General features: G+C 39.6%; 1 long non-coding RNA gene across 4 annotated transcripts; it reads left to right on the forward strand.

The window, feature by feature from the left end:
• The first annotated feature begins 3819 nt into the window (after window positions 1-3819).
• LOC122424895 lies at window positions 3820-27425 on the forward strand. Of its 4 annotated transcripts, none has more exons than XR_006264599.1 (4): window positions 3820-3938; window positions 15829-15930; window positions 16487-16699; window positions 26955-27425. It is a non-coding gene; the product is annotated as an uncharacterized LOC122424895 (long non-coding RNA). The 4 variants fall into 4 exon arrangements; XR_006264598.1 differs by having other exon boundaries at window positions 26990-27425; XR_006264600.1 differs by lacking the exon at window positions 26955-27425 and adding an exon at window positions 16818-17489.

Below are 27425 nucleotides of genomic sequence, written 5' to 3' on the forward strand. Positions count from 1 at the left end.
TGTTTCCCCACAGGGCTGTGTTCATAGCAGGTGCTCAATAAATAACTGGTGAGTCAAGAACCAGATGTCCAGGGTCAGCTTCGTTGCCCGGGTAGCTACTGATTTATGGCTCCATATGGTCAGCTTCTCTAAACTTCTCATTGCCTTCTATTCCAAGGCTGCATCCTTTTTACCTCCATATCTATTCCTACATTTCTAAGAGCACAGAACGTACTTTGATTTTGTTATCTGTCTTCAGATCTTGACCAACCCAAGTAGAACAGAAAAATTGGAAGGAGTTGGAAGAGTTTTCTTCCTTCGCTTCCACAGGCTACCCTACAGACCGTCTGGGCTGTTTCTCCAGTTGAAATACAAAGTTAAAGCCATTCTCAATCACATTAACCATTGTCAGGAAGGAGCAGATTAGTTACAAAGCATGATGATGCAGAGAAAATTCTAATTAAGAGAGATGAGGGAATCTAACACATATCATCAGTCATTATGCTGTCATCCTTACCCATAAAACAAGAGGTGGTTTGTGCCAAGAGTCTGGCTATCACTTTTGAAAGAGAACTATTTATAATTAGAGTTGTGTTGAATATTTAAAAGTTGCAAAATTACCATGTCTCCAGGGGAAATGCCTGTGGAATGATGCAACAGCAAATCCAGAAAGATTTCTGATGCATTTAAGAGCTTCCAGTTTTGTATTAAACATGGAAAATGGGCCATAGCAATTAAAAGAAACATGCATTTTACAAAGCCATCCAGCTAATTAATTGTCATCTCGCAAATTCTACTAAGCTTATAGACTAATGATGAATGTCACAGTTAGTGATTATTCAGTAAATTAAAATTTAAGGTTCATTTTTTTTGCAGATTTTATAGAGTTCTTAATACATAATTCTTTCTATGTCTGGAGACATTTATCTAGCACCTCTAGCTATCCCCAACACTAGAGCAAAACACCTGATATAAAGCCCTAAGTACCAAAAGAGCTATTACAAAGCCCATGCACTTTTATATTCACTGTGAAGACCTTGGATCCTCACTGAAACACTTGTTTAACCTTATTATTAAAATTTTTCAAACTGTAGAAAAGCAGAGACTGTGGTGTAACAGCTCCCATTTTTCTCACCATTAGCCTCAGCACCTACCCACCCATGGCCAATCTAATTCCATCCATACTTGTGTACTTCCCCTCTCAACCAGATTATTGTGAAACATATGCAAGATATAAAATTTCATCTGTAAATATCTCATTTTGTACCTCCAAAAGATATAGACTCTTTAAAAAGCCTGTTAAAAATAACCATTATTATATCTAAAATAATTAGCAATAATATCTCAGTAACAGTGACCTTTCTACTCATTATGGACGCAACTGTCTCAGAGTTGCATATGTGGCTTTCTTTCCTTCAGTAGACTTGGAGCAGTAAATATGATGGGCAGGGGTGAGATGGAGATAGGAGGGTGGAGACAGGAACAGGGGACATGTAGCTATCTAGTAGCTGAATAATTTTGGGAGTTCATTCACTTTCCTTAAGCTTCAGTTGTTTCAAAAATAAATATGGTTGTTATACTGGTTAAATCAGAGATGATACAATATATGAATAACTCAGTATAATGCCTTGCAAAAGTTTAAGTGTGCAATGTCAGCTATTATTCCTAAAATAGTTAAAATAAAAATATTATCAGCAATGTGAGAAGTCAGTCATAGGTCTCTGTAAATTTGCTTAGATGACTCATCAATGACCGCATTGCTTCTAAATCAATAAAGGATATATTCTGAACCCATTTATTGTAACTTTACATCGAAACTACTGCTAGGTACACTGTCTTTCTGGAAATAGTCTCTTTCTTGTCTTGGCTTCTGTGATACCAAGAAAATTCTCTGGCTTCTTCTTATTAATCTTCACTGGGGGCACGTTCTCCATGCACAACCATTAAATGTTAGATTTCTTCAAAGCACTTATTCCATTTTGTGCTTTGTTTTTTTTTTTCCACTCTACATTCTTACTAATTATCTGTTTGTTTTATCAACTTCCATGACTAAAAACATCATTTGTGTGCTAGCAACTCTCAAGTTTATATCTCTAACCCAGACGTCACTTGTCAGTTCCAGACATTACAACCAGCTTCCTGATAGCCACCTTCACTTAAATGTTCCACAGCAACTCATGGAAATTCCCCGAACCGAAATCCCAGCTCTCTCTGTTTCAGATATCTATGCTATAAAAGTGAATCACTCCCAAGCTGAAAGGTTCAAAGCAGTAAATATTCTCTTCTTCATGATTCTGAAGGTTATATGGATGTTCTTCTGCTCCACGTGGGGCAACTACTGGAAGGTCTAGAAGTCACGTGGCGGTTGATGCCAACTACTTGCTGGAAGTTAGCTGGGGTGATCAGCCATGGTCCAGCTTCTCCTCTGTGTGAGCTTCTCCATGTCACTGCCTAGGCATCCTTGAAGTTGGCAATTGGATTCCAAGAAGAAAGATACCAAGAGATGAAGGCAGAAGCTGTGTTTCTGTTAAGGTTTAGTCTCAGAAGCTGTGCAGCCTCACTTCCACTGTGCTCTACTAGTTAAAATGGGTCATGAAACCAGCCCAGATTCAAGGGGAGAGGAAATAAATCCTACTTTTTAAGTGGTCATGGCAAGGTCAGACTGCTAAAAGCAGAAAGGATCTTGCTGCAGCCATCATTGAAAACAAAATGTATGCCAATTTCTTTGTCTTCTTCCTCCAGAGTTCTCCCTTTGAGAAATCATCTACCTTGAGATAATCCTACCATGATTATCCTCCTTTACCCTCAATCTTCATGTCTTCTCATCACTGAATGTTGCCATTTTTACCTCTGATATCTCTTCTAAGTCTATCTCCATGCTCGCTATATCTGCTGTCACAACTTAGTTTAAGACATCATCATCCTCTGTCTGGATTCCTGAAACAGACTCCTAATGGTCACCCTGCTTCCACTATGTCTGTCTTAATCCATTCTTCCTAGAGAAGAAAGAATGATCAGTCCTCCAAGAAAATACATCAGCATTTTCCCCTTACTATTCAGTAAAGTTCAAATCCTTTGACTAGTCTTTAGGCTCTATCTATGTATACGGTTTTACTTTTCATTATTCTCTCCTCTATATACACAGTCACCGTGGCCTGACTTTAGTCCTCAAACAGATCATACTCTCCTGCATCAAGAGCTTGCCTAAGCTGTTCCTTCTATCTTAAGTGCCCTTCCTCACACTCTAAACACAGCTAATCCCTACATCTCTTTCATGTCATAGCTAAAATATAACTTCTTCAGGAAAGTCTTCCTTACTCTCTCCGATGAAGTCCCCCTACTATACACACTCTCGGGGTATGGAACACCATTAACTTGTAAAGTTTATCATATAAGCAATTAAAGAAATTTTCATTAAATTATGGTGAGTTATTCATAGTATTTATATTCCATAAAGTCACCATGAACACTACATTAAAGAATACTGAAGTGTTTGCTCCTAGAGAAATATAGGGTTATATTCTTGTGAATCTTTGGTCATTACATTTTTGTCAACTGCTCAATGCATAACTTTGTTATGTGTGTATCTGTTTAAAGTGCCTCTTAAAATGTATACTGTTGATTCATTAGCACTGAAATCAGAGCCAACAGCACTATAGTCACGGTTGAAGGAAGCTGATCCAACACAAGTATTTTCTCTGTAAGGCACACCGCAGCCCTCCTGCGCTAAGGAACACTAGCCAGTTGGGGTGGGGCATCCGAAGCAGCAGACAGACCAATGAAAATACGAGGAACAGGGCACTCAATCTACCACGGAAGGGCTACTTGTTTACAGCATGGAAACTGAAACAAGAAGGCAGTGTTTTTTGTTTTGCTTAATCTCAGCTGGGATCATGAGGGTTGGACAACTCTAATTCTTTGCTGCCCTGTGTCTGTCTGCAAATGACTATGAGAGCGCTGTAAGTGTTGATTTGGGAGTCACAAATAAATTTTTGTCAGTTGGTGAATTTACAAATATGGAATCTGGGAATAATGAGGGATTGACTGTCCTAGTTAAGTGAATGCTTCCCTTGCTAGATCATAACCTTCCTGAGAGTAGGGGTCTTGTTCATCTTGCTCACTGTATCCCACTGTGCCTGAAATGTGCTAAGTAATCAGTAAGTATGTGTCCAATTGATTAACTTATATGATTTTATTCTTTCTTTAAGGTTACAAAATCAATTCCTAACCTTGACTGCCATACAAACTACACAGAAGAAATATGATATACTTCACAAGAGTAGATGAAATATAGAGACTAAATTAGCTGAGTCCTTGTGAGATGGGTAGCCTTGGATACAGGGCAAGTAACGACTTCTGTGACTGGACAGAGGAGGAGGAGAGGTTTGGTACAGGTGAAAATTAAGTGATTGAGGGAAAGTGACCAGGGGTAGAACCAGCTCCTGGTAGAGTAGTTGACAGTCCAAAATGTAGGTCCAAAATTGTGCTTGGGACAGAGTGGTCCTCACAGAAGGGTAAGAAAATCAAAGAATAGATATTTGAATTGGTAGATGTTTGAATGGCTAAGGAAAATAGAAAACTGAGGTGATCAAATTTAATCAGTATGATTCAATATCATAGATGTAAGTGACATCAAATTCCTTAGGTCAAGTGTGTGGTGGAAGAATACTGTTGATCCTAAATGCATTCATAGGAGAACTACAGACAGTGGTTTAAATTATTTGCATATAATTCAGCACCTTGGAGGAGGAATTAGCATGATTTAAGCACAGTATCAAAACCCCAGCTGAGTAAGCTGGGTCCTTAAACAAGCTGCAGTTGTAGTAAAGCACTGAGTGCTAAATATGGAAGAAAATCAAGGCAAAGTCACAACCACACATCCTAGACACCCACAGAAGGAGCCTGCGGAGGCTTAGTGGACATGTACCCTATACAAGAGATTCCAAATTCAAAACAATGACTCTAATCCCAAAGCCCACTCTTGGTTTGCATTAGTATCATCTTACCTACTCCCACTGGGACTTAGTAAGCTGAGCTTACAGTGGGACTTAAAGGCATTTCAGCCAAGAGGGACATGTCAACAGACAGTTTAACTGTTCTGAAATATTCCGGAGGGTTAACTGGACAGAGGACTTAAGGATTGACTTTGAAAGATTTGGAAGACATGTTTATTTCAACCAAGACTTATTGAATACCCATTAGGTGCAAAGAATAGGAGGATGGGGAATTGAGGAGGGATCAATGCAAGATGAATGTGTCCTTTGTCAAGCGTGTGAAACTTCTGGATGCAAAAAATAGCCAATTTTGTTAATTTTCTGGGAGATTCCAAAAGACTACAAAGGCCGATGATTTTCTAATTAGCATACACAGGACGACTGTACATAAAATTGTTTTAAGATGTACTAATGGTCCTTGAGAAGTAGAAAATAGATGGGAAAATGCTTGGGATGAGAGTTCAATCAAAACAAAAGGAACTTTCAGAGTCTAACATGTTTCATGGGATTCCATGGGTATGTATGTGCAGAATGTAATCTACAGATGGCTCAGTCTAGGTCACGCAGGTAAACATACATAACTGCTGCATTTGGCACCACAAGCACTGACAGGTACTTGAACAATCCCAAAGAGAAACAACTAAGCAATCTGTGCTGAAAAGCTAAGTCTGGTTTTTCTCACTCTTACTCAATCTGGAAGTCTAACCTCACATGTGCTGATTTTGCTCCCCAAAATAACACTCTTCAAGAGAAAACCGAGATCACAGAACAGCCTCATGGGTTATGTTTAGGATAATCAGCTGAATTCCTAAGATGTCCTTCTGCTTCTGCATTAAATGAAGACTATTTATTTGTAGTCTTTTGGTCTTCAGAGGCAAGTTGTGGTTTTGAAAATAACCCTGAAGAATAGTGTTATAAGACAAATGGGGGTCCATGGGTTTCAATAGGGCATTGAGCCTAATGCAAAGCCTAAATAAGACAAATTACCCCTGATTCACAGCCTCGTGGATGCATCTCCCAGAACATGTACTCATATCAAACGTTCTCTCACTCATGCATGCACATGCGCACATAGAGAACTCTGAAGTGTGTATTCTTTCTTGGCCTCCAGAATTTTCCCAGTAGGATAAAACTCCATGGCCCATAGTAAATCTGGCGTGATAAACACCATTCTTTATGGACTACCTTTCCTTCAGTGTCTTACTTCTCCCAATCCCTACTGGTTTTTCTTTGCCACCCAAAGAAATTACTCACATCAAATCCTACCCCACTGTTTGCTTCTGTGGAGCTCGTAGTAATAAAGTAGGTAACATGAGTAACATAGGTGGTAGTGCATACATAATTCAGTTCTTTCGAATCTGTTATAGCTGAGCAGGCACACAGAAGAGCCAACATAGTGTTCAATGACAATGACTCTCCAAAGATCCAAGTGAAAATACCTGTGGAAGAATGGGTTTCCGTCGAGTAAATTAAAGAGCATTAATAGAAAGAATGCTAAAGGCAAGTCACAAGGCTTCTGAGAATGAGAAATGTTCAGTGGAAATCTTGTAAAATACCATAAAATTAAATGATCAACTCTTCAGAGCACTTGAAAAGCAAAGTTCTCAGAAAGAACAAATGCAGAATTCAAGGTTATAAAGAACAGGAAAGGCTAATTAGCATTTTTCCTCGATAGTATCATAAAGGAAAAATTAAGGTAGAGGTTTGGTGAGATATAAGTCAATGTTGATTAACCTCCACACACCTTTGCTCACCTCTACTAATACAACGATCTTTTTAAATGGGCCACAACCATCCATTGCTGGTAATTAGGTTCAGATTTTGTGTCACAATTGGAATAGATTATTGATTGCCTCTGAAAGAACTTTATAGCTCCCAAGGCCTTAGAATTCATTAATGAATGCTGGAGCTGATAAAGCTGAGTTTAATTACATACTCTATGTCTTGTTGAACATTAAACTTGCATTTTTATTATTTTTTTTCTTAGTTGAAATTTTATTTTAAGCCTTCACCAAATAGATATCTGTCTTAGCTGTACTTTATTCTTCAGAAGCCATGGGCATCAATGAAAATTTAATTTGGAAAAAAAGTTAGCACATTCTTCTTTATGATGTAGTATTGTTTGTAGTAGTAAAGCTGTATTTGTGCCTGACTGGATATTTTACAAGGGGATCTGTAACCTGATCAGGTACTCTCTGTCCTGAGAAGCCTTCTTCCTTGTTCCCCAGCTCCCTACTGCAGCCCCATGCCCCATCATCTGTCTGCCTGAGAGGACACTGTATAACCCCCCGTCCTTAGAAGAGGCAAATGTGCAAACGGCACAGTGGCCACGCTGACCACAGTCTCATAAACTTGAACAAAAATGGGAAAGCAAACCTTTTACCCCGGGCTACTACTATCCAGGTTAGGGGTTGCTTGTCTGAAGAAATTCTAAAAGTGTCTTTTAAAGGGTCAGTGGGCTTGATGTGAAACCCCAAATAGTGTATGAAACACATTAGCAAAATAAAATACCAACACATCTTGTGATTATTCATGATGATATGCTGGAGGGAAAGAGCAGTTCCTACTGGGAGCTCCGCCGTCCCTAGTTTTCAAAACCTAGATCAAGTCTCTTCCTCTACTGAGCATTCCCTGGACTACACAAAAATTTTTCCCTTTGCTAAACTAAACACCTTGTTTTCTTTTTATTCTTCATTGGGAAATAAACAGTTCATTAGGACAGTTCCTGGGGTCAGGGACGACCTCGGCCTCTAAGCTTTCCACTAGGGCTGACTGCATTATTCCCATGCAGGGGAATACTGGAAGCCTAGGGGGACACAGATCACATAAAATTCTCTTTGAGGAGTGAGGCAGGGGGTGGGAATATCAATACAGCAGTATGTTTAAAACATAGCAGAACTGGTAAGATACCCCACAATCTCTGAAAGCTTCACAAATAAAATTGTAATGGCTCATTTTTTACTGTTTTAGAAAGCAAATTTCCTTGTAGAGTATTTCACACCAAAAGCAAAACAACAACAAGAACCTGGGAAAATCTAATCAAAGTTTGACTACAAAAGAAAACAGTAGCTTAATCAGCAGTATTAGCATATCTGAAGAAAGAGCACATCAATAGGAATCAGGGATAGTCTGCAAGGAATATAAAAATAAGTGTTCATTCAAGCCTGTGGAGATGCAGTGACCTCTACCAGTCTGTCCTTATAGGGTCATTTTAAGGTCATGAGGGACATTGTTTAAGACTGCTGTCATTTCTGAAGCATGGCAAGGCTATGGGAAGAGAAGTCATGTATTTCAAAATTTTCAGAGAGGAAATAAATAGCATGGGTCATTATAAAGAACATGAGGAAAAGATGAGAAATATATTAAACTGTCTATATAAACTATAATCATAAGTCAGCATTCTATCTGAAATTCGAGAATTAAAAATTGCAAAATTTGTTACCAACATAGAAAATAAACAAATGAACAAATCTTATCATTACAGACTAATAAAACTAATACACAGTTCTACTAATATGCACAAGCAAGTGTAGACAGACCTCTCCTAACACATCTCACATGTTGATCAGCTTCATGTTCTCCTAGGATGTTGCCTTACAGTCAAAAGCAACTTTGTTAATGTAATTTCACTTCCCATAGTGGGTCTGCTTCAAGGTGTAGCATTATTACATTATGCTATATTATATTATATTATATTATGCATTATTATATTATATTATGGGTCTGCTTTGAGGTGTAGCATATTATTATAAGGGGGTCCTTCCCCCAACTAACTCTTCTTAGGACTTCATGAAATATAACTTCCTCTAGGTGCCTAACCAGGCACCAGTCACTATACTAGCCCTGCACTTCCCTTGTAACATTCAGCACATAAAAAATTATAGGCTCATAGTCCTGTCTCCACTGCACTGTAATTTCCATGAAGTCAGGGTCTTTTTATAGGATGACCAACAGTCCTAGTTTGTTGAGGCTGGGTTGGTGGGGCAGGGGGTTGCTGGATGCAGAGATTTCAGTGCTAAAACCAGGAAAGTCACAGAAATTAAAGGCAGGACACCAAATTGTTCACTCTGTTATTCACTACCGTTTTCAGAATACCTACTACAATGTCTACAAACTAAGTTCAAAATATACATAGGAAAAATGTGAGTAAAAGCACAAGTTTGTATACTATATCATAATTCTGAAATATACAACTCCAGATTAAAAAGGAACTTAAAGAGTAGTTATTTTGGTTCCATGATAGGATGGTAGTTTTATTTTACTGGGGGATTTTTACATTAAAAATTATGTTTATTATAATTTTAAGTTTGTATGATACTGATTCTTTTGAACTCCAAATCATATTCTACTTTTCTTCAGAATCTTTTCCAGAACCTCTGGAAAAATAAAATTTTTTCCTCAAAATTCATTCACAGGTGTTACCCATGACACTTGTTTATCACATACCATTTTAGTGACTTGAAATTCTTTCTACCCCTTCTTTTGAGTCCTAACTGCTTATCTAGAATAGACTCTATTCTCCTGGAAGACAGGCATATGTCTGAGGGCCTCCCTGAGGACCTCATAACCTCTCTGTCAAACTGCCCCCTCCCAGCCTCTCCCAGCTGTGCCTGGGAGAGTCTACACTCCATAATACTGCAACCTGCAATTTACAGCTGATCCTGCCATGCTGTGAAACTCAGACCCTCTCTGGAGTACAGAAAAATTCTCATGGAAATGGCTGGACCATTCCTTCTTTATAATCCACTCCTTTAAAGTCTTTATTGGCCCCAGGACAGCCATTGTGAGCAGAGTCTCTGTAAATCAGTCAGCCAGAGCTGTGCAGTGTAGAGGTTGAACACCAACTGGGCTCCAGTTCACTTATGTTTCTGTTGCACCCAGAAGCAAGAAGCAGTTTGCTTTTCTAGGTGGGAAGGGGAGGCAGGAGGATGTAACCTGGAGAGAGAGCAGCAGGTGCTTTTAGAGGCAAGATGAAATCTGGTTGGAGAAACAGACTGTGTCTCGGTGAATGCCAATTGTAAGACTTGGACTAACAAAGTTCTCCAAGTTAAACCTGAGGCTTCAAAAGATGGAACTGAAGTCTCAGAGACCTTCCTTTGAAAACATCTGTTTTTCAAGATCACATGCAAAATGTATAGAAAAGAGGCACTGGTCACAAAATGACATCTCTAATACCAGCTACACCGATGTGTCTCTGCCATGGGTAGGTGGAGCTCTACTAGCAGGGCTGGCAAATTTAAATCAGAGAGGAAGATAATTTTGTCTCTAAAAATATGCATCTGTCAAATCTACAGCTGTTGAACTTGAAGGCAGAGGAAAATGGAAGAGTGATACAGAGAGAGAAGATTTCTGAGAAGTTGTCCATTACGCCTGTTCTGAGGTGAAGGGGGAAAAAAATCCCTTCTTGAAAGTAATCACCTAGCACTGAACTCACATCCATTTACTGGGAATAAATGGAGCCAAAAAAAAAAAAATCACATTCAAAATGCTTTGTAGGAAGCCCTCAAACCTAAGCTAACATTTCTTTCCTTCATTACTCCTCTTTCCCTCTTTCATTCCTAAGTGAGTTCTCCTGTCTTTGTGTGAATATTCAGGCAGGAACACAAAGCCCACTTGTCATGCTGGAGATGGAGAACATGGCAGGTCTAATGAGATTCCAGCCTGGGTAACTCCCATCATTTGTTCGAACATCGTATCACTTTATTCTGCTGTTCTGCACAATTCTTCTAATCTGCGTGACTCCACACTGTGTCTTCAACAATGTTGTGTCATTAATACCTTTAAACAAACCTTTCTTCACTACCCTGCCCTAATAATTTCCTTAAAAGCTTCTGGCTTATTCCTCAATCTTGGCTGAATTAATACACTATGAAAGCAAAGTCATAGGCAGAGGACAGGAATAATTACTGGTAACATACTGAAGAACAAGAGAGAGCAGAGAGGAGGGATCCTAGACCTATGAAGTTATTAGATATAATTCATAATATCACAGAACAAGTTCACTGCTACCAAAAAAACCCCCTAAACTCAAAGGATTTATAAACCTGCATTTCTACTGCAATCTCTTTCCCCAGTTGGATTTTGCTTTCTTTGTAGAATGGAGGGATTTTGCTTATATACTTGATTTATCTGCTTATGACAAGTACAAAGAGCAATATGTTCTGTGTGACACGATACTGGTGGCTACATGTCACCATGTGCTGTGCTCAGTCGCTCAGTTGTGTCCAACTCTTTGTGACCCCGTGGACTGCAGTCCCCCCAGGCCCCTCTGTCCGTGGAATTTCCCAGGCAAGAATACTGGAGTGGGTTGCCATGTCCTGCTCCAGGGGATCTTCCTGAGCCAGAGATTGAACTTACATCTCTTGCATCTCCTGCATTGGCAGATGGATTCTTTACCACTGTGCCACCTGAGAATCATAGTATATGTCATCATAAATAAACGTCTAAACCCATAGCATGTACAACACCAAAGGTGAACCCTAAGGTAAACGATGGACTCTGGGTGTTTTCGACATGTCAGTGTAGGTTCATCAGCTGTAAACAGTGTACCATGGTGGGGCTGGATGTTGACAGTGGGGGAACTATGCATATGTGGGGGCTCACAGCACACAAGAAATATCTATACCTTCCATTTATTTTTGCCTTGAACCTAAATCTTTGAAAAATAAAGTCTATTATAATAAAAAAGGGAAAAAAAGGCAAGGGTGAGGGAGGCACAGCGGTAAGAGCGAGTCCAATCAGAAATGCCCGGTGCACTGTCTGGAATGCTCTCGGCTTCATTCAGCCTGTCCAAGTTCTTCCTACTGATTAATACCCATTCCAAGTTCCACCATAGTCAGGAAGCTTCCCCATGATTCTCATTTGCAAGGCTCTGTTTTGCTCCCACTTGTGAATTCACTGTACTCTGATGACCTTGTGTGAGGCAAAAAGAAGTCCAAGAAAAAACATCCCTGACTGAGAATCTCTCAGGGAGGCCTGGGTCCTATTCTTCTTTAGAGATAACTGGGTTGAGACTTTGGGTAAGTAACTTAGCCACTAACTGGTTCCTTCTCCTGACAAAGGAAAAAATCAGATTAGATCAAAGTTTTGCTGAGAAGCTTTAGTAGTCCTTAAAGAAACACTGATTTTTAAAGACAGGAGTTTCTCAAAACTCTTCATACTATCTTAACATAAAAATTAATCTCCATGAACCGTTTAGTGCAACATTTCTTAAACTTACTGGACCATGAAGCATTTTACATGATTGAAGGTCTATGGAAAATTCTCTGGAAAACATTGAACCCTATTTCTAGTGTGCTTTGTAGCCTTGATAGAGGGATCAGATATTTTTGTATTGTCATTTAATTCATTTCTTTTTAAAACTATAAACCATGAAGCAATATGTTTTATTATGAATGGCTTTTTAGAGATTATTTCCTTAATCTCTCCATACATAAGCAAAAACTAAGTGTAATGTTTAACACATTGGAACTTGCATAATTGATTATTGTCTAGAGAAGGAGGAATTATCTCTAAGGCATGTTTAGTCAGGAGGCCAATTCATCTGTTGACATCCAGGAATGTGGGGATGAAAATGATAGATTGTCCCCCATCTGAGACTGCCTTCACTGCCATTCTGTAACCCTTCTTCAGGCCCAGATTTACAGCACATTTCTTGCCAACAATCACTGTATATGCAAGAAAACTTTTACCACCCCTTCCTACTACAGAAATCTAAGAAAAATGTCCCTTAGGTATCACCAGAAAACGTGTTGGAACCTGAGAAGAACTATCATAGGAAGTAAGGCACAGTTATTAAGAGCTGTTCTGTACAGTCCTATGTATTCGTGCCACTTTTACTTCATCACTTCTGCTTCTGTTAGGTCCTTGCTGTTTTTGTCCTTTATTGTGCCTATCTTTGCATGAAATGTTCCCTTGGTATCTCTAATTTTCTTAAAGAGATCTCTAGTCACCTAGAGCCAGACATCCTGGAATGTGAAGTGGACCTTAGGAAGCATTACTATAGTGGAGGTGATTGGGATTCCAGTCGAGTTATTTCAAATCCTAAAAGATATTGCTATTAAAGTGCCGCACACATTATTCCAGCAAACTTGGAGAACTCAGCAGTGGCCATAAGACTGGAAAAGGTCAGGTTTCATTCCAGTCCCAAAGAAAGGCAAGGCCAAATAATATTCAAATTACTGCACAACTGCACTCATTTCACGTGCGAGCAAGAGTATGCTCAAAATCCTTCAAGTGAGGCTTCAGCAGTATGTGAACCGAGAACTTCCAGATGTATAAGCTGGATTCACAAAAGGCAGAGAAACCAGAGGTCAAATTGCCAACATATGCTGGACCATAGAAAAAGCAAGGGAATTCCAAAAAAAACATCTATTTATGCTTCATTGACTATGCTAAAGCCTTTGACAGTGTGGATCACAACAAACTGTGGAATATTCCTAAAGAGATGGGAATACCAGACCACCTTACCTCCTCCTGAGAAAGCTGTTTGCTGGACAAGAAGCCACAGTTAGAACTGGACATGGAACAATGAACTGGTTCAAAATTGGGAAAGGAATATGTCAAGGCTGTATATTGTCACCCTGTTTAATTAACTTATATGCAGTATACATCATGCAAAATGCCGGGCTGGATGAATCGCAAGCTGGAATCAAGATTGCTGGGGGAAATATCAACAACCTCAGATATGCAGATGATGCCACTTTAATGGCAGAAAGTGAAGAGGAACTAAAGAGCCTCTTGATGAAGGTGAAAGAGGAGAGTAAAAAAGCTGACTCAAAACTCAACATTCAAAAAATGAAGATCATGGCATCTGGTCCTACCACTTCATGGCAAATAAATGGGGAAGATGTGGAAACAATGTCAGACTTCATTTTCTTGGATGGTGACTGCAGTCATGAAATTAAAAGATGCTTGTTCCTTGGAAGAAGAGCTATGACAAACCTAGACAGCATATTAAAAAGCAGAGACATTACTTTGCTGACAAAGGTCTGTATGTTCAAGTTCAGTTCAGTTGCTCAGTCGTGCCTGACTCTTTGCGACCCCATGGGCTGCAGCACGCCAGGCTTCCCTGTCCATCTCCAACTCCCAGAGTTTACTCAAACTCATGTCCTTTGAGTTGGTGATGCCATCCAACCATCTCATCCTTCTCCTCCCGCCTTCAATCTTTCCCAGCATCAGGGTCTTTTCCACTGAGTCAGTTCTTTGCATCAGGTGTTCAAAGTTGTGGTTTTTTCAGTAGTCATGTATGGATGAGAGTAGGACCATAAAAAAATCTGAGCACCAAAGAATTGATGCTCTTAAACTGTGGTGCTGGAGAAGACTCTTGAGAGTCCCTTGGGCAGCAAGGAGATCAAACTAGTCAATCCTAAATGAAATCAACCTTGAATATGAACCTTGCAGACGCACTTACCATCACAGCCGCCCTCCCGTGTGCTGGCTCTGGGAGAAGCCTCATGTCTTACATTATAACTTGTTTCATGCAGTTGTGGCTTATCTTTCCAATTGGATTATGAACCATTTAAGATTCAGATTTATATCATGTATTAATATACCACCGTGGTTTTGCAAATAGGAAAATAGGAACACAGTAAATGCTTGATGAAACTGCTCTTGTTTCTCATTTATGTGGATCTGTTTTATTGCTATCATCCAGCTACCTCTCCCCATAAATAACAAGTCCATCTCCCATCTTCACCTGTGTAAATTCCACACATTATCTAATAACCACTTCAAATGGGACCTTCTTTACTAAGTCTTCTCCAATCCTCTGGAGTCCAGAGCTTCAATTGCAATTTCATTATGATATCTGCTATAATTCACTTCCCCCTCAATATCCACCCAGTTTTCTTATTTTCAGCTTAACTGCACGTTCCTTAGAGATAGAGATAGTATCTGACTCATCTGTATTCTCACACACTACTCATTCAGTGCTTATTGCAGTGAACCAAGCACATGAGTCTGTACCAGTTTCTGCTGCATAACAAGCCACCTTAAAATTTAGTGCTTCACACAATCCCTATTTCTTTAGTTCAGATTTTTGACTCAGCTCTTTAGATGAGCTGGAGTGGTCCTTCTACTGTCTGTGGGCTCACTCCTGCAAGTGTAGTCATCTGCTGATTGGGTAGGCAACCATGCTTCTAGCTTTGGCAGGCTGTTGGCTGGGGTAATGTGGGCAACATGTCTCTCATTTTCCGTGATGCTAACCAGACCTTGTCCATATGAGAGCTGTTAGGGTTCTGAGACAAAGAATTGAAGTATGTCAGACCCCTGGAGGACTAGACTTGGAATTGGCATAAGGTCACTTGTGCCACATTCTATTGCCCAAAGAAAGTCACAAGCCACCTCAGATTCAAGGGGTAGGGAAACGAACTCTACCTCAGTGAAAGTGAAGTCGCTCAGTCGTGTCTGACTCTTTGTGACCCCATGGACTGTAGCCCGCCAGGCTCCTTCATCCATGGAATTTTCTAGGCAAGAGTACTGGAGTGGGTTGCCATTTCCTTCTCCTACCTCAGTGGGACAAGCTACAAAGTCACACTACCAAGTTCTACACCAAGGGGTGGATGCAGAGTTCTGCCACTCTGCCATCTACCACTGAGTTTCCCTTTCCAGCAAGTCCAAGACTGTTGAAAACACTTGCCTTGCCCGGTCACCAGGCCTCATGTTCTTCTCTTTCATGGGGCTTTGAGTCACACAGATACACCAAAGATAGAGTTACTGCTGAAAATGATCACCATGCATGGAAATGTGAGGGCATGTGAAATGGGAATCATCATCAGTGGTCTAGAATCTAGAGTTTAGAAGAACAAATGCATGAAATGTCTAATTCATCTCTCTTTGTTTTGATCATTTGCAGATGACTTATCCCTGGAGATCATAAATTATTAGAACCAGGAGTACACTTTAAGGTCATCTAGTTCAGGAGTTGAACTTGGAAATGTCTCCAGGGACCAAATAGGTAAGGTAAACGAGTAAAACTCAATTTAAGCCAAGGTGGGTTGGGGGACTGTGAGAGACTCTTAGGCAACTGTCTCAAGTGAAGGCATTAAACTCTTGCCTTAACAAAAAGAAAAACTGCTCAGAATAAATAAAATACATGTACAGACTAAACTCAGACCCCTGACCTCCATGTTGTCGTATCTGATCCTAGACAAACTCTCACTTTACAGTTGAGAAAGTCAAGGCCCAGAGAGGTCAAAATGTTTTTCCAAGGTGGCCCAGCTGGTCAGCAGCAGAAATGAGACTGAACTCCCTGTGAGTCTCCTATGACTTGGCTCTGGCAGTAACACTGCCTAGAGTATAATTTTGAAAGTTTTCTTCCTGATGGGAAAGCGAGATTCAATCTCTTCACAAAATAGCTGCCTCATGGGTTTTGTCAGAATAGAAAAAGCTCTCCTGGAAAATGACTGTCTCGTGGGAGTGACTGCTGGGTCAGGTTTATGAAAGGAACGACAATTTGATTTGCGGCACTCACCCGTGGGAGCCCGGCTGCGTCTGCTGCTTCCTAATTGCAGGCGGGAGGCCCAGGGACTCTGAGGTGAAGCACACAGAGGTAGCCACGCTGAGACACACTACCAGCCTGGGCCCAAGCTGGGCTTTCAGACAGCTCAGAAGACGTATCTGACTTGGCCTCCTGGCCCAACAGAAGATAACTGCCTGGCCGAAGTGGAAATGGCAGTTCAAGACAAGAAAGGAGAGAAATCCAATATGATTCAGGTCATTCACAGGTACAAATTGATGTTTCACCTGTTCTTCTCTTTATTTTCCATTTTTAAAATGCCCTGTTTTTTTTTTTTTTACCCTTGGCCCAGATGGGTAAAAATGTCTTTTTTTTTTTTTCCACAGAAGAAAAGAAAATGAAGCCAGTGTGGGGAGAATGAGGGAGGATTTATAAATCAAAGGAAAATATTACAACAGAAAAATCAAGTGTTTTAGTCTGTTATAACAAAGAGCCACGGACTGCATGGCTTACGTAACAACATAAATGTATTTCTCACAGTTCTAAAGGTTGGAAGTCTGAGATCAGGGTGCCAGTTTGGTCAGATTTCAGTGAGGAACCTCTTTTGGGTTGCAGGCCATTTTATGCTATATTCTCACACTGAGGGAAGGGAGAGGGATCTCGCAGGGGTCTCTTTTATAAAGACACTAATTCCATTCTTGAGGGATCCACCTTCATGACCTAATTACCTCCTAAAGGCTGCACCTCTAAACACCCTCATATAGGGGATTAGGTTTCAACACATGAATTGTGGCGACACACAAACATTTAGTCTATAGTGTTAAATATACGCAGGAGTTCAAATTGCAATTGGCCTATGACCTGGCTCTGTGATGGGTCAGTGGCCTTGCTGTCACCCTCTCAGAGAGAATCCTCTAGGCATTAGTCCTTGGTGGTCACAGCAGGAATGCCCGTGATCAAGGCCTAAAAGTCCCCTCGAGACTGGCATCTTTGCTCTTCATCCTAAAGGATTGTCAATACATATCCGGTGATGAAATGAATAGATAAATTGCTTGAGTCTATTTTTTTTTTCCTTGCACACCCAAGAAAAGCACAAACACAAACAAAAATGATCTGATTAGGACACATGGAGATAATTAAAATGTTGGACACGGAGTGTATAAAAATGAAAAAGAGAACAGGAACATATGAGCAGCTTAGAAATGAATTTTAAAAGCCAAACTTATATATTGTCACCCAGCCAGGCAGTCAATTCCGTTAGTCCAAACCAGCACAACTGGGATGAAACTGCCACGTCTATTCCTTCTACAGACATTTACAATCTTTTTTCAGGAATGAATGAAAGTGCTTGCTTAAGTTGTCTGTGGGCTATCTGAACTAATACAGAAAAATTTGAAAAGCAAACATTTTTAAGACAAGTATTGCCCCTGGGTATTTTCAGAGATACAGACACTCAGGTAGTATCAGTTCCAATTACCACCCTTTGGTTGCACCACACACATCTATTTCCACACTGCTTTTAAATGTGACGTTTCGGCACGCATCTAATGAAAAACAGGGATATGCTGTTCAGGTGGTCAGGAGGTCAGGCTCTGCTCTGGATCTGCTAAGAACTGAACCTGTGACCTCAGTCTCATGTTCCCTCATAAGTAAAATGAAGATTTGAGTATAAATTTATGAAATTTCTTTTAGCTTGATAGCTCCATTTGCACTGATTTTGACACAGTGTGTACTCATTTATTCATTCATCCTTTTATTTTCATTCGTTCATTCAGCACATTTTATTGAGGCCTACTCCGTGTGCAGCATTGTGTTGATAACTAAGTGTAAAGAAATGAGCAATGAAAACAGAGTCCCCCTCTTTATGGAGTTTCCATTTGAGACAGTGAGACAGATGGTACTCAACTAGATATGGAAGCAAGAAAATATCAGCCTTGTTAGAAGGACTATCACCAGGAGGAGGGACAGAACCTGATGTTGTGTTAGAGAGTAAATGAAGGTAAGCTGACTGGGAAGACTTAAAGCAACAAGTGGTCAGAAGTCCTGGGAATAGCTCTTGGCTGGGCTATAAACTAGGTATGTGACATTAGCCAAGTCTCTTTCCCACTGTATCCATCTCCTATAGCTGCCAAAACAAACTGCCTTAAATTGAGCGGCTTAAAACAGTATAAACATAATACTTACATTTAGGTCATGAATCCAATAGGGCCTTATTGGGTTAACATCAAAATGTAAGCTGGGCTGTGTTTCTGGAGGTTCTAGAGAAGAATTCAATTTTTTTTTTTTTTTTCTCTTAGATTGGTGGCAAAATTTAGTCCCTTGCTGTTGCAGGTTCAAAGCTCCCATTGTCTTGTTGTCTGTAAGGGGAGGGTCACTTCCAGCCCCTGAGAGACTTACATTCTTTGGCTGGAGGTCCCCTTACAACACCATCAACCATGAGTAGAGTCCTCCTCACATTTCATCGTTCTGATCTACTCTTTGGCCTTCGTTTTATTTCTGTAGGGACTCATCATTAGACTGGCCCACCAGGATAGTCCAGCATAATTTCTCTCCATCTCACGGTCTTTAACCTTAATCACATCTGCAAAGGTTAGGGGTTATCTGCAAACATACCCTGTTATTCAGGGTAACACTTCCACAGATTCTGAGAATAGGGACACGCACATCTTTGAGGGGCTGTTATTTTGCCAACCATAATGCCCCAGTTTCCTTTTCAGTAAATGAAGACACTGAACTTTTCAAAGCTCTTTCAAATCCAAAATGTCACAACTCTTCTGGGAGCCATATTTTGTCAAAACTAGAATTCGTGTTTCCTTTCCGTAACAACTCGTGAAGAAGTTTGCTCCAAGTGAAGGCAAAAATCTCTAGTATGAAGAGGGTGTTTATCTAGGACCCTGATAGTAAGTTTGGGTGTTGTGGTTGTATAACCACTGGGCAGTCTCAAGGATGGAGCAGGGAGCATGCTCAGGGCTGACCCCTGAAACTAATTGTTAGACGACTGCTTGTGACCATCCTGAATGTAATAAAATAGAACCACCCATTAAATGCACACTTTACTAGCAAGTGATCAAGTCAATGTGATGGACTGTTTAAAGGTGTAGTTACAAGGAAAACGTGTGCCAAGCTTCCCCAGATAGTCCTCTGAGCACGTATCCCAGGTGTGGTTACCTGTATCATGTCTCTTCTGGAAATGTGATCTATCACAGTTTTCACTATGGCCAGGGAAGCATATATACACATACTTGGAAAGTAGAATTCTTACTTGGTCAAGTCATGGCTGGTAGCTTTGTGACTCTCATTCCAACTCTGCTGGAAAGATGTGTATATTCTCTCCTGTTGTCTCTTTGTCTTTGTAAATTGAGAGAAAGTCAACTGGTGGGGGTGGAAACAAGAATCCTGGTACAGAGGCTGGCAGCCAAAGCGGGTGCAAAAGAATTTACATGTTTATCTAGACCTTAAGTGGACTTTTCCAAAAGCAGTGTTGGTCCTGATAAATCAGGGCTAAAACCTCAGTGGTTGTCTTTGGTATTTATAGTTGGCTTTGGGAGGAACTGGCTGGGATTAGAACCACAGCCTGGATGTAACCTGGTCACTTAGTCTACCCAGGAATTAAATCTAGAGCTTGTCCCCCCCTCCCAAATAATATTTGAATACAAGTCCCTTGAGAGACACATCCATTTCTAGAACCTCCCAGGTGAGTTTGGCAATTCCAGAAGTTTTTTAGAAACGTTTGTAGAAAATTAGAAAAGTGTGTAGATCTTAAGGCAGAAGATGCTGCCTTAAGTCTTTTAATAAGATTACTCTTTGACCCTAAGTCATTCTCACTTTTCAGTTTCATGATCTCTGAAGTGGGAATTAGCAATATCTATATCATACCACTATTATAAGGTTCAAATAAAACAAAATAAATACAAGTTTTTTGTAAGAGGTAAACATCATGTAAATATTACTTGCTAATGTTATTATGCATCACAGTTCCTTAAGCAAGGGTAAATTGAGGGTGTTCATTAATTTCGGTTAGCTGACACAGTTTGTAATTGTATATTCATGACATTGTTGAATTAATGACTGCCTCCTGTCTCCTCCCTGACATCCTGTAAATTCCCTGAGAGCTGGGACAGAGTCTCTTTTGATCATTTTTTAATCTCTTTTGTCTTCATGGTCTTTGCCCATGTCATGCACTTAGTGGGTACTCAATAATTATGAATGACTTGAGAGAGGTAAGAAAACAGGGAGAGAGTACAATGGAATACAGAAAGAAAGGAAGGGAGAAAAGGTGAGATTTTTGGAAGGAAAAGCGAACAGTGCAATGCAAATATCATTCCCTAAATTGTCTAAGGTTATCTGTAATCTAATGTTATACCTCCAAAGAGAAAATTTAACATAATAATAATGAAAATAATAGCTAATAAGTATCAACTGCATAATAACTATTATGTACCATGTACTATTAATTTTCACTGTTAAATTTTAGAACAGTCGTATGTGGTGGTACTAGAATTATCTCCATTTTACAGACGAGGAAATTGAGGTTCAGCATGGTTAAGTTAACTTGCACAAAATCACACAGTAAGTGGTAGAGATAGTTGGAAGTCACACTCAGATTATCTAACTCAGAGTCTGTACCATGCTGCTGCTGCTGCTGCTAAGTCACTTCAGTCGTGTCCGACTCTGTGCGACCCCATAGACGGCAGCCCACCAGGCTCCCCCGTCCCTGGGATTCTCCAGGCAAGAACACTGGAGTGGGTTGCCATTTCCTTCTCCAACGCTGTACCATGCTATTGCATGCTAAATTTTAATTTTTAGCTCAAAAAGTATTAGGGAAAACCTGCTGTGAGGAAAAATTACTGAAAGTACATTGTGTCACAGGAAAGTAAAAGGAGGTCTATGAATTCCTCCTAAAAAGTGCATCTTACAGAAGGACACGGGGAGAAGTACAGTGTAAGGTCCACAGATGGAAGATACTGTAATATGCTACCAGGCTGCTTTCATATAAATTTTATAAATAAATAATTTAGCAAATATTCAGTTAAAAAAAAAACAGGCATTATTTAAGGACATAGTCAGGTAAAATGACAAATGGCATGCCATTTCATTTTCTCTCAGGCATTCAAGTTTTAGCTGAATAAACATAAAAGAAATCAATCTACATGGTGCAAATGTGGGGGAAAAAACCCAAGATCTATGTCAGCAATAATAAAAGGCATCTACTGTTCTGTAACAGTCAGCTCATTGTAAATGGATGCCCAAGCTAGAGAGAAATGCATGATGGGAAAGCCAAGAACCTCTTCCAGTTAGTTCTAAGCTGTCAACACTCAATTAAGGGCATATCTATGGAAAAATGGTTTGCAAAAAAAACCCCACAAGATAAACTGAAGAGAGAAGGCCTAAAAAAGATAAACTCTTTGCTTTTGTCCTTCTGTATGTGGTTAGCAGCAATTCCAGATGTTAGCATGATTTTAAAATTTTAATTAGCCTTCAAAAATTCCAGGAAGCAATACTTACATTGTGATGTCATAGATCATATCTACATGGAAAATTGTCAGCACAAACTTCATAAAAGCTGACTGAGAGATATTTTGGGAAAAATCAGATCACTCCAACATTAACTGCATTATTTCCTAACCTTCACAATATTAAAGAGATTCAGCAAAACAAAGAATTGGAGATTATTAGAATATTGATGATCATCTAGTCTACAAATAAAATACTAGTGACCCATGGGCCAGATCTGATTCAGAGACAGATTTGTTTCACTTGCTTTTTTTTTTTTTTTTCAAGTTTTGAATTAGTAGCTAACATTTAAACGCTGCTGCTTCTGCTGCTAAGTCACTTCAGTTGTGTCCAACTCTGTGCGACCCCATAGGTGGCAGCCCACCAGGCTCCCCCGTCCCCGGGGTTCTCTAGGCAAGAACTAGAAAACTCTAAAAAATTGAAAAATATGGATTTCTCTTGAAAATGTGGAAGATCTTCAACATTAGGTTCTTCTTCCTGAATGGATTGAGAAGGGGTGCCCTACTTCCAGACTGGGAAGCTTTCTAGATTGTATCATCCCTACCAGCCCCCATTACCTTGCCCTCATTCTACTTTATTCATTTATATAGTCAGTATTGTCTCTGTGGTCTAATCTTTTCCTTTTTACAAATAAAAGCTATATAGTCTGCGTGGTTTGATCAAGGTCACAGAAATAGGTAGTATGTTAGGATTGGCTCTGGGACCCAAGACCTCTGTACTTTAGTATAGGTTCTTTGGAATCTAACAAAGATCTCTAAAACCCAGAGCATCAATCTGCTGTTCCCTGTGGCTCTTACTACTTCTTATCTCATGTTAGAGGTGTTTCTACATACTCAATTGGTCAATTTATTTACTTAGTGGTTACTGAACATTGACTGCATGCCAGATATCATGCTAAATCCCAGGAAAATAGTGGTGGTGGTGATAGTTTAATCTCTCAGTCATGTCCAGCCTCATGGATTGCAGCCTTCCAGGCTTCTCTCTCCATGGGGTTTCCAGGCAAGAATACTGGAGTGGGTCGCCATTTCCTTCTCCAGAAGATCTTCTGACCCAGGTATCAAACCTGCATACCCTGCATTGCAGACGTATTCTTTACCAACTGAGCCACAAGGGAAGAAGCCCCCTGGTGGAGAAAACAGGCACAAATCTTAGCTCCTCCACTATTCTGCAAACCTTTAAAGGCAGTTTCCAATCTGATTCACTTTTGGGATAATACCCAATGTGATGGTATAAAGCATACAACTGCCCACTAAAATATAGAATAAATAAATGGATTTCTTCCTTTTATTCCTTCCTTCCTTCCTTCACAACAAACCTAAGATTATTATTGGCAGAGATTATCTCCATCAGGCTTCCAGGGTGGCTCAGTTAGTAAAGAATTTGCCTGCGATGCAGGAGACTTGGGGTTCAGTCCTTGGGTCTGGAAGATCCCCTGGAGAAGGGAGTGGCAACCCACTCCAGTACTCTTGCCTGGAGAATTTCATGGACAAAGGAGCCTGATGGGCTACAGTCCATGGGATTGCAAAAAGTCGGACTTGACTGAGTGACTAACACTTTCACTGTTACTTTCATCTTCATTAGCCAACAAGTAAATCATGATACAGAGATTAAGTGACTTATAACAGCTTCAAAGTGGCAAAGATAGATAGATATTTGTCCATTTATCCCTAATTAAACAAACATCTTTCTCTAAAGAGGTTTTATCAGCAAAAAAGCATAGCAGTATTCTATGAAGAACATGACTTCTGGTTAATGTATTTCACTTGTAGTCTAGAAACACATGGATTCTAATTTTAGATCAATTACTATTAAGTGTGTGATTTTGGATAGATCATTTAACTTACCGATTCTCAATTTTTTCATTCATAAAATATTCATTTGGACAAGATGAAATACAGTGCTTTTATATGGGTAAAATTCTACAGTCTTTTAAAAACAAAGAAAAGGCATTCTCTGTTTATTGAAGAAATGCTATGGATTTACTCATTTCTTGCTAGATTTATGCTCTTAATAATAATCTCCCTAGAGCTTATTGTGTGCTGGCAGCTTAAATAAACTATAGCTAATGTGGCATCATAATTGGACCATGACAAATTTTGACAGACACTCAATGCTGATTTGTTTTTAACAGAATAATAATGGTTCCAATGTGTTGATCCTCACTTCACAGGAGCATCACTGGAATAAAAATATCAGTATCTCATTATATTGTTTCAAGTATCTTGATTTCATTCTGACTTATAATGAAAATGAAAATCCTAAACTACTAAGTCCTTTTTAAATCATCCTAGTGTACGTAAAGACCAGTTCTTCTCATCTTGGAGCTCTTCAGTGGTTGAAATGTTGCCAGTTTATTCTAATGGCACCCTTATTAAATTGCTCTAGAGGCACAAGAAAAAAGGATCCAATTTTACTTTAAGGCTACTTAATATTAATATTTTATATGAAAATTAGAGAGTTATATAGGTTCTGGAACTCTTAGAGTACTGTATTTTATTATGCACAGTGAAATGTTTATAGATAGTAAAGTAGCTGAAGGTCCTTCAGTTCAGTTCAGTTCAGTTGCTCAGTTGTGTCCGACTCTTTGCAACCCCATGGACTGCAGAATGCCAGGCTTCCCTGTCCGTCCATCACCAACTTCTGGAGTTTGCTCAAACTCATGTCCATTAAGCTGGTGATGCCATCCAACCATCTCTTCCTCTGTCGTCCTTCAGGTCCTTCAGATCTTCATTTTAGGAGACGTTCAACTTCCAGACAATATCCTGAAGCAAATGCCACACTCAGATATCCCATGCTGTGTCTCATGTGCAGTTTTTCTCTTGATGCTTCATGGGAAGGGCCTGTGTAATCCTTAGAGCAAAAGCGCTAATTGATTTGATTCTCCTCAAGTTTCAGGTCAAGTAGTAGATGTCTAGATAGGTACACGGGCAGCCTCTGTGAAAGATACAGCTGAAGCTCTCTCAAATTACATACTCTTTAAATTAGAGCACCAAGTTCTTAGTGCTGCTACTTTGTTTACAGGACCTTTTCTAGACAAAACTGTATTAAAGTTTTTTGTTTTTTTTTCCAGGACCACTTTTCATCCATCACCAATCCTTCTGGTTGTCCTCACATTCCTTAATTTGACTTCTCTAGGAAATACTCAACTCCTTTGCCACATGTGATATTATCTATGTTTCTTGTTGAAAATGAGTTTCTCTACTTCTGTGAGGTTCTGCATTTTGACATCAGGCCACAGGAACTGAACTCAAAATAAACGTATACTTCATTCATGAATTTTTCTAGTCCTACCACCACTTTCCTGGTTACAATTAGGTAACAACCATGGTACATTAATTGTATGGCAGTGTTATAGCTCAGCATTTTCCCTCAGCTCAGACTCAACCAGAAACAAAGACTGAAATAATCAGCTGACAGAAGTTAGAAACAGAAAAGTTTGCAGAATTTGCTTTTCTATTAATATAAAAATAGGCAAACCTGGGCTAGAAGTGCAGAGGTGAGATTAGAAATATAATTCAGAGTAGAGAAACTGGGTACTTGAAGCAAGAGTGAGGAAAAAAGGTTATACCTAGAGAAGGAAAGTGGACAGGGAGCTGAGTGATGACCTGCACAGGTTAGCCTGTTGGACACCAAATATCCAAAGTTCCCATCTTTCTACAAATCCCAGGATCTTCATCCCTTGTTGTCCCCAGAGGGTGGGAAAGTAGTAGGAAACTGAGCCCATTCCCCGCCACAGTGAGAGAGGACAGAACCCATTTTATATGGCCCATATAAAGGAGAATACTGGGAAGCACAGCAGTATCATTTCACGTGTCATATCTTTCAATGGCCTTCCCCTTTCCCCTCTTTGAGCGCGTGCTTGTGTCTTCTCCAACTATTGTATTTTCCCTCCGATGACTAGAGCGATCACACATCCTAGTGTTCCCAGAAAAATCCTACCTTATTCATATTGCATCACTGTAACCAGTGTAATTGTCTCTTTTGTTGTTCAATTATGAATAACAAATTATCACCTTATGAAGGCCCATTTTTAAGTTTAAGATTTTCCCCTTTCTTCAAGGTAAAGCATTACTACCCCTTATGGGGAGAATTCCCTAATTTCAAAAGTTATAGTCTCACCCTTTGCCAGGACTTCATAGCTATTTGAAAGGGTATCATGATATTCTACCTTAATAAAATAGTAATTTGTGAATATATCCTTTCTCTGCTAGACTTGTAAAGGCCAGGACAACATTTCTTTTTTAGTGCTATTACCAGTGATTTGTATGTAGATAGATAATATTTCTCAAATTGGTTTAAAGTTATATGTAATTTTAAATATCATAATCTTTGAATGTAAAAAAGGAGGGATAGATTTTCTTTTAAACTAAAATGAATTAACTGGCATTTTCTCTGCTTACCCATCACAATTTCTCTACACATCTATTACAGCATTTTTCATGTTATTTAGATATGCATCACAGCATAAATACAAGATACAGATAATAGACAAAGATAATGTTCTGTAACAATTTTAGCACAATGCTTGGTTCATAGTAGAGCTGAAAAATAAAAAACATATTGAATTTGATTTTTGTTGTGTATACAACAAATTCAGTACATGAACATAAGCTGATGGAAATGTTCTGAAACTAGATTGTGGTGATGGTTGTATAACTACAAATATACTAGAACTTACTGACATATACACTTAAAATGGGTGAACTTTATAATAAGTAAATATCTCAATAAAGCAAGTGAATAGACAAAGCAATTAAAAGACAATCTACTAAATGCAGAATAGTTATGCAGAAAACCTAGAGGCATCTCCAACTTGCTAGTCACCTTTTGCCCCAGTTTCGGAACCCAAGAGTGTTCTCCTTCCCTCTGCTAGGAAGAAATGCCAGGAAGGTGTGACAGATGTAATATACCTTTGATAGTTTAAAAAAAAAAAGTGGAGTGGTGGTTCTATTACTGTCTATCAGTCAATAACTGGTTACATAACTAAGGACAAATCACTTCCCCCACAGGTGTTCATTCAGTTCTCTTATCTTTAAAATGAAAGGCTTGCAGACCTGGTGTGCTATGCTTACCCATCCGCAACACTGGAGAAGTTGGCCCAGGTAGCGGCGACAGCTTAGAGGATGACGAATAGACACATAACTCAAGCTGAGCCAATTAGATTCCGCTTCTGGAATTGTGGACTTCTGGGCCAGTAACTAGGACAAGTTAAGCGAAAGTCATGTCAACACCTGTCGTCAGCCCAGTAGTTGGACTGTTGATAATCGGAGGAATGCCAGAGGAAAACAATCTACAGTGAACAGCAAGAAAATGAAGGAAACCTGAAGCGGAGTTGAGAAATGGTGGCAAAGCACCTACTTGCCTCCAGCATGCTGTTTCCTGTGAGATCAAGCAATGCTCTGTGTGGTATTCTTGAATTCCATGAAACCTGTATGTCCATTGTTTTCTTGCTCTAACTGTTGCTGTTCTTAGCAATTAAA

This window comes from Cervus canadensis, chromosome 22, assembly GCF_019320065.1.
Source record: "Cervus canadensis isolate Bull #8, Minnesota chromosome 22, ASM1932006v1, whole genome shotgun sequence".
NCBI classification, from domain to species: Eukaryota; Metazoa; Chordata; class Mammalia; order Artiodactyla; family Cervidae; genus Cervus; species Cervus canadensis.